Source organism: Apium graveolens, chromosome 3 (genome assembly GCF_009905375.1).
Source record: "Apium graveolens cultivar Ventura chromosome 3, ASM990537v1, whole genome shotgun sequence".
In the NCBI taxonomy this organism is placed as follows: domain Eukaryota; kingdom Viridiplantae; phylum Streptophyta; class Magnoliopsida; order Apiales; family Apiaceae; genus Apium; species Apium graveolens.
In genome coordinates this window covers 103,364,852-103,372,504 of record NC_133649.1, presented here as the reverse complement: position 1 = coordinate 103,372,504, position 7,653 = coordinate 103,364,852, and positions in this window count along the sequence as shown.

Below are 7,653 nucleotides of genomic sequence, written 5' to 3'. Positions count from 1 at the left end.
CCTCTGACATAGCTCAAGTTTTTCAGAGTGAAGAACAGCAAGCTACAGAAGAAACAACAAATTCTGATCAAGACATCAACCTCTGACAGTGCTCAAGTTGATTTGAACAAAATGACAGTTACTGATAAGAGAAAACTCCTATGGAAAAATGTTAATCCATCATATCCTAAGAAAAGTCAACTGTTATTTGATTTCATGACTGCTGGATTGAAAGCCAAAGAAGCAAGAGACAGAGCTGGATAAGGTTCTGAAGAAGCCAAGATCAAGACAGAAGTTGAAGTACTTACTAGAGATCCATTCTTATTAACTGACAAACCACTTGAGGAAGTTACACAGAAACACCTTGACAAGTTATATCTAGTCAAGTGGTACTGGATGCTCATGATAAGAGTAATGTCAAAGAAAAGCTGATTCTATTTCTTGAAGATGGAAGAACATACAGAATGTCAGAATCAGATGTGCTGAACAAATCTCTGAAAGAACTTCAATTCTTTCATTATCTTTTGGAGATAAAGTCTGAGATTACTAGGAGATGGTCAAATTTCATAATGAAGACCATAAGGGATAAAGCCAGAATCTCTAGATCAAGAGTTACAGAATTTGTTCCAAATATAGTTAAAGATGATGGAAGTGAAATTCCCATGAAGAAGGATTCTGCTAAACTTGAAGTTATTCTGAAAGAGAAATGTTTGTGCTATAATGAAGACTCATCTCATCCAAGAGTAATCAGACTTGGTGATGGATTAGAAAGAAATCACATCTCAGCACTGAGGACTGCAACCTACCAGATTGGAAGTCAAGATGAAGAAATGAAGTAAGTCAAGGCTATAGTAGCTCAAGTCCTGAGGAATGCAGAAGAGAAGCTGATATCAAACTTTGTCAAGAATCACTCTGGATTCAGATTGACTCAGTAAAGTTGGTAAAAGCTACAAGGACTGTAAGTTGTAGTTAGTTGTTTAAATAAACACTCATTATATTTGTACTTATATGTTTTTGACATCATCAAATCTATTAACTTGTATATTTTTCATAATTTACAAGTTGGGGGAGATTGTTAGATTTATTTGTGATGTCATGTCTAATCTGTTGTGTTTAGTTTCAGAACTTAATATCAGGACTGTTACAATCGGCATTTTCGTGTAATATTATTTGTAAATTTGGTGCAATTTTAAAGCCGAATGCCAATATATTCAACTATTGTATGCTTGTGTGAATGAAAATTTCTACGTCCTAAATTTGCTTTATGTGGTATATGATTTTTCAAAGCAAAAGTTTATTTATTTCTTTTATTTTTGATTTATAAGAAATATTTTAAACCTTGAATAAATTTCTTTTTAAAAGTCATTTTGTTCACAAATTTCAAAAGTGGTTTTATAAAATTTCTAAAAATCCAAGTTATTTTATGGTATAAATTTTATAATTTTTGAACTTGTATTTTATTTTATAAAAATAAATCTTTATAAATTTTAGTTGTCATAATTAGCAAATTACAAGGAAGCCCTTGCATGCAAACCACCCTTTCATTCTTTTCAAGGACAAAGAGGACAATTCCAAACCCACTAACTCATGAACTAGTAGCCAAATTACCTCCTTGACCTTGCATGCAAGTTAGCTTAATTCTAGCTAGAAGGATACCCTTGTCATTTCTCAAACCCACTCACAATATAGTAAAATCAAGACATAAAAACAACTCAAGGAAGTGATCACCACTTCACTTCACCCCACCACTTCACTCTCATCTCTTTCCTCCCCCTCCCTCTCGGCTTTTCCCCCTCCCCTCTCGGCAATTCCCAAAAAAACCGAGCCCCCATCCCCTTCTTTCTTCATTTCTCACTCAAAAAATCATCCTATTATCAAGTAATCCTACTCCATACATGTTGTTCTTGTATATCTTAAGAGTTTAGGGTAGAAAAACTTATGTGTTGACCTTACATGGTGGTGTTTTGTTAAAACTCCAAGTGAATATCCTTGATTCTTGTGAGTCGAGATCATCCAAGCCTAGTGTTGCATTATGGTGTATGTGGTATTATTTGGTATTAAAATATGATATGTGAGTATATGTGGCTATGTGTGCAATTATATTTATAAGGTGAATATAAATTAAGTGCATATAGGCCTAAGTGTCATCCGTGTTTAAATTCGGGTTGTAAATAGGTTAAGTTGGTGAGAATATATTATAATGAGGATTATTATTTATGTAGGATCTCGAGACGAGGGTAAACTTGCCATAAAGGTCGAGTGAAGCTTCCATTTGCTCCTACCAGTCAGACCAGACCAGCCTTCCTCAAGGCAAGTGATTCAACTTGTCTTTCGTATTCACTGCAAATAGCTCATATATATTGATGCAACTATCCTGAGTCATTTTGATATATTTAAATCAAGCGTATCTTATGTTTATCATTGAATCATATAGAGATGCCATGAACCCTCGAGTACGTATTGCAAGTAGTACAAAAATCTTATCATGATAGTATATTAAAGTAATTTGAATGCCATGATAAAATAAAGAGTTGTTATAGCACTTGGTTGATCCTCTTGATTACCATGCTAATGATTCCTAAGTATTGATATCTCATTCTGATACTTGAACCCCTATAGAACCTTACCTTGATACCTGAAAGCCAGATATTTATCAAAGTTGTTCCTCATTGATTGATACCCCTCTTTCTTATCCTAAAGCTTGACAATTCTGATATATCCTGAGTTAAAGATCATTTCTTCATACCTTAACACCCTTAGTATTCATGATGCTTATCTTCTTAATGATCTAGCACTTGCACCTTGACGAGAAACCATTGCTTTAAGCCCAGTTTGGCATTACCCCTTCATAATATCCAATAGCCTCACTAAATTTCCTCGTCCAAGTTTTGATATATGAAAACCTTTCAGTTACCCTAATAGAGTAAAGTTTAGTGGATCATGGACCTGAGATTTAGTACCATATTTCCCGTGTTTTGAGTTGATCTATAATCCCTTGATAAAAATGTTTACGGTCAAAAGAGATTTTGTCATAAATCGGCATCGATTTTTAAAAAATGATTAAATTGTGGATTTTCAGTCCCAAAGGGGGATAAATGTTTTCTCTGAATAGTGGATCTGGACTGAGACGCGAGTCCTTTCCACACTTATATTAGGCTTAAAAGTTGCCTTGGGATCCCATTAATGTTTTAGAACCCAGCGAGGTTCGGGATTACTTCGCGGCTGATCACGGCTGTAATCCGTAGCGTCATAAAATGGTTTTCATTAAGATATGATTTTGAAATTGTTTTGATATAAGCAAAATGATGCCATCACCCAAAGTTTTATCTCCCGTTATCATTGGTTATCTCTTCCCATTGTCATTCTTTAATGTATATCTCGATTTATGTTTTGTATCATACTGTTTAGCACTTGTTGAGCATTTGGCTCACTTCTTGCTTTACCCTGATATTACAGCTAGCAGCTATGGTTAGATTCAAGCAGGCTGCCCGTAAGACCTGTGATGCTGATGCTTATGTTCGAGCTCAGGTAGAATAAGAGATAGTAGTTTGTGTGAGGACTCGATATTAAAATCAGTTGTAATAGATGGTAGTGTTGGGCTGTTCCAAACCCTAAACTGTAAGATCTTGGATTTGTTTATGTTTACTTCTTTTAAAATGTTGTAATAGTTATATTTAAATTATTGGTAAAGTTGGGGTGTGACAGGTTTTGGTATCAGAGCTACGGTTTAGAGTCCCTGGACAGCCCAAATAGGTTATAGGGTATATGTATAGGTTATAGATAATATGCGAGAGAGTAGGTTAAGTAAATTTATTATTAATACTCCTCTTATTGGTTGTCAGCAAAGGGCGCATTCCTCGTCATCCTCTGGGTCGGACGACACTATTGCTTTCTCCGTGTATGCTGAGTTGAGGCGCGAGTTTGACATGCTTTAGGGCAAGTACGACCGACTGAAGAACGTGTACCCGGACAGACGAAACTATGAAGGGAAGCCCAAGGAGCAGATGACTGCGAGACTTGAGACCTTGGTACAGTACGTCAACATTAAGCTTGAGGAGATGCCAACGCACCGGGACCGCACCAGCCAGTATGTCATTCAGATGGTGGCGGATGAGCTCCAGAGCATTGTGAAGACGCTTCGAGAGGAAAAGACTACCAAGCCCCGTTCAGATGGAGTGGAGCCTTAGTTCTTTCCACTTACCTTTTCATGTTGTTGTACTATTAGACTCCGTAGAATTCCCAGTTGTTTCCGTTATTTCCTTTAAATATGCATGTTGTTCCTAGAATCAGACTTTGTCCTAATCCTGATGTATTGTGACCTTTAAATTTCAATAATCATGCACTATTGTTCCATTTGCTCTCAACTGTTATTTTACGCTTTTATATGCATCGCCATATCTGCTTAATTTGAAACTCGACCTCATAAGTAAACAAGAATGCCATGCGATACCCTCAAATTATTTTATCATTCATATCTGTTTTGACATAACTCTTATTTCAGGATCATGCCTCCCAAAAAGAAGAACCCAACAACCACATCTACCACAGACCCAAATATTCTTCGATTACTGGAAACTTTACAACAACAAGCCAATGTTATAGCTCAACAACAACTAACTCTTCAACAATGAATTGAAAACCAAGATAACCATGAACCACACGAACCACCTGAACCACCAGTACCACCTAGACAAGTTGTCACTTTCAAGGCATTTCAGAATGTGAATCCACCTGCATTTCATGATACCACTGATCCAGTAATAGCTAACACATGGATTAAAGAAATGGAAAGGGCTTTTGAGTTGGTACAGTTAGGAGACGATCAGAAGACGCCATATGCTACTTACTTCTTGAAGGGCGAAGTCATCTATTGGTGGGAATCAGTAAAAGCTATGGAAGCAACTCAACAGGTTTCTTGGGAGAGATTTAAGAAGTTATTTCTGGAAAAGTATTACCCTAAGTACATGTAGAATCAGATGAAGCTTAAATTTTTGGAGTTGAAGCAAGGGAACTTGACTGTACTGGAGTATGAGAAGAAGTTCACTGAGTTGTCAAGGTTTGTGACAAAGTATACCAGCACTGAGGAGGAAAAAGCAAAGAAATTTCAGCAAGGATTGGAGCCTTGGATCAGGGATAGAGTGGCTATATTTGAACTTGAAACCTATGCGGGAGTAGTACAGAAAGCTGCTCTGATTGAGAATAATGGGACGCAGTCAAGGAAGGAAAGGGATAACAAGAAGAGGAAGGTTCCATTTTATGGAAAAAATTCTGAAGCCGGAAGTTCACAAGATCGGAATGTAAAGAGAATCGGATTCCATAAGGGCGGAAATTTTCAAAAGAAGGGAAATTTGGGCAAAAGGCAAGAATCAAAGGGGAACAACCAGGCAAGCCAAGGCCAAGTTGGAGAAAACGGGTTCTAGAGACCAGAATGCAAGCACTGTGGAAGAAGGCACCCTGGAGTGTGCAATAAACTGAGCATGACCTTGCTATAGGTGTAACCAGAAGGGGCATTTGGCGAATGAGTGCAAGATGCCGAAGCTAGGAGTTACGTGTTACAAGTGTGGGAAGACTGGACACATAGCTAGGGAGTGCAAGGCAACCAGACCAGTCAGAGCTCTAATGAATGTGGCAAGTACCAGTGCGAGCGTGCCAGCTGAGGTATTGGCATTACCTCCACCACCTACACCAACCTCGCAAGCAACAGCAAGGACATTTGATCTGAATATGAAGGATGCTATTCAAAATTCTGAGGTGATAGCAGGTACACTTTTACTCAATAATGTCAAAGCTAAAGTATTGATTGATTCGGGAGCAACAAGATCTTTCATATCAGAAACTTTTGTTGATATGCTTCAATTTGATAAAATAATTTTGAGCGAGGTAGTAAATGTGGTAATTGCGAACCAAGAGAAGATTCATGTGAATCAATTCTGTCCGAAGTGTGAGATTGATATTTCGGGGTATAAGTTTTCAGCCGACTTGATACTCTTCAAGTTGGGGGAGTTTGATATAATTTTAGGAATGGATTGGTTAGGAGAGAATAGCGCTCAGATTAATTGTAAGACCAAGAAAGTGTATTTAAAGACGAAGAGTGGAGAGAAGGTAGTATTTAAGGGGCAGAGGCAAGAACAACTATTTCTTACAATCGTTCAGGCTAAGAAGCTACTTAGAAAAGGTTGTGAGTCGTTCCTAGCTTATGTAGTGGATTCAGAAAAAGGGAGTCCCAGCATAGAAGATATACCTGTAGTTAACAAGTTTCCCGATGTGTTTCCAGACGAACTACCGGGCTTACCACCAGATCGACAAATCGAGTTCGAGATCAACCTTGCTCCAGGCACGGAACCAGTTTCAAAGGCCCCATATAGGATGGCACCAGCAGAAATGAAAGAGTTGGCGAGCCAGCTACAAGAATTGTTGGATAAGGGAGTGATACGACCAAGTAAGTCGCCATGGGGAGCACCTGTTCTGTTTGTAAAGAAGAAAGATGGGAGTATGCGACTATGCATAGATTATCGGGAGTTGAATAAGGTAACGATCAAGAACCGCTACCCGCTACGTAGAATAGATGACCTTTTTGACCAGCTGAAGGGAGCAAAATGCTTTTCAAAGATTGACTTGAGATCGGGATACCATCAATTAAAGATCAAAGAAGAAGATATTCCCAAGACAACATTTAGGACCAGATATGGGCATTATGAATTCCTAGTAATGCCGTTTGGATTGACCAACGCCCCGGCCGCATTCATGGATCTGATGAATCGAGTATTTAAGAAGTATCTGGACAAGTTTGTCGTGGTATTCATTGATGACATCCTTATTTATTCTAAGTCGGAAGAAGAACATAAACAGCACCTCTGGATAGCATTGGAGATACTTCGGCAAGAGAAGTTGTATGCAAAGTTTTCCAAATGTGAGTTTTTGTTAAAGGAAGTTCAATTCTTGGGACACGTCATTGGAAATGAAGGAGTTAAAGTGGATCCGGAAAAGATTGAGGCAATTATGAGTTGGGAGAGGCCCAAGACTCCTACGGAAGTGCGAAGTTTTCTAGGATTGGCAGGATACTATAGAAGGTTTGTCAAGGATTTTTCGAACGCCATTGACCAAGTTAACCAGGAAGAATCAAAAGTTTGAATGGAGCGCAGAATGTGAGGATAGTTTTCAAGAGTTGACACAGAGATTGGTAACAGCTCCGGTGTTAGTACTACCAGATGACCAAGGAAACTTTGTGATATTCAGCGACGCTTCACATAAAGGATTAGGCTGTGTGTTAATGCAACACAGTAAGGTAATCGCGTATGCGTCAAGACAGTTGAAACCGCATGAGTTGAAGTGCCTAACGTATGACTTGGAGCTAGCCGCCATAGTGTTCGCACTTAAGATTTGGAGACATTACCTCTACGGAGAGAAATGTGAAATCTACACAGATCATAAGAGTTTAAAGTACATTTTCACTCAGAAGGAGCTCAATATAAAGCAGAGGAGATGGCTGGAATTGATCAAGGACTACGATTGCTCGATAAATTACCATCCTGGAAAAGCGAATGTTGTGGCCGATGCACTAAGCAGAAAGGAGAGATTGAATATGATGGCAACACCAAAGGAATTGACTGAAGAAATCAATAAAATTGAACTGGAACTCTGTGATTGTGGAAAAGTTGAAGAAGTTTGTCGTGC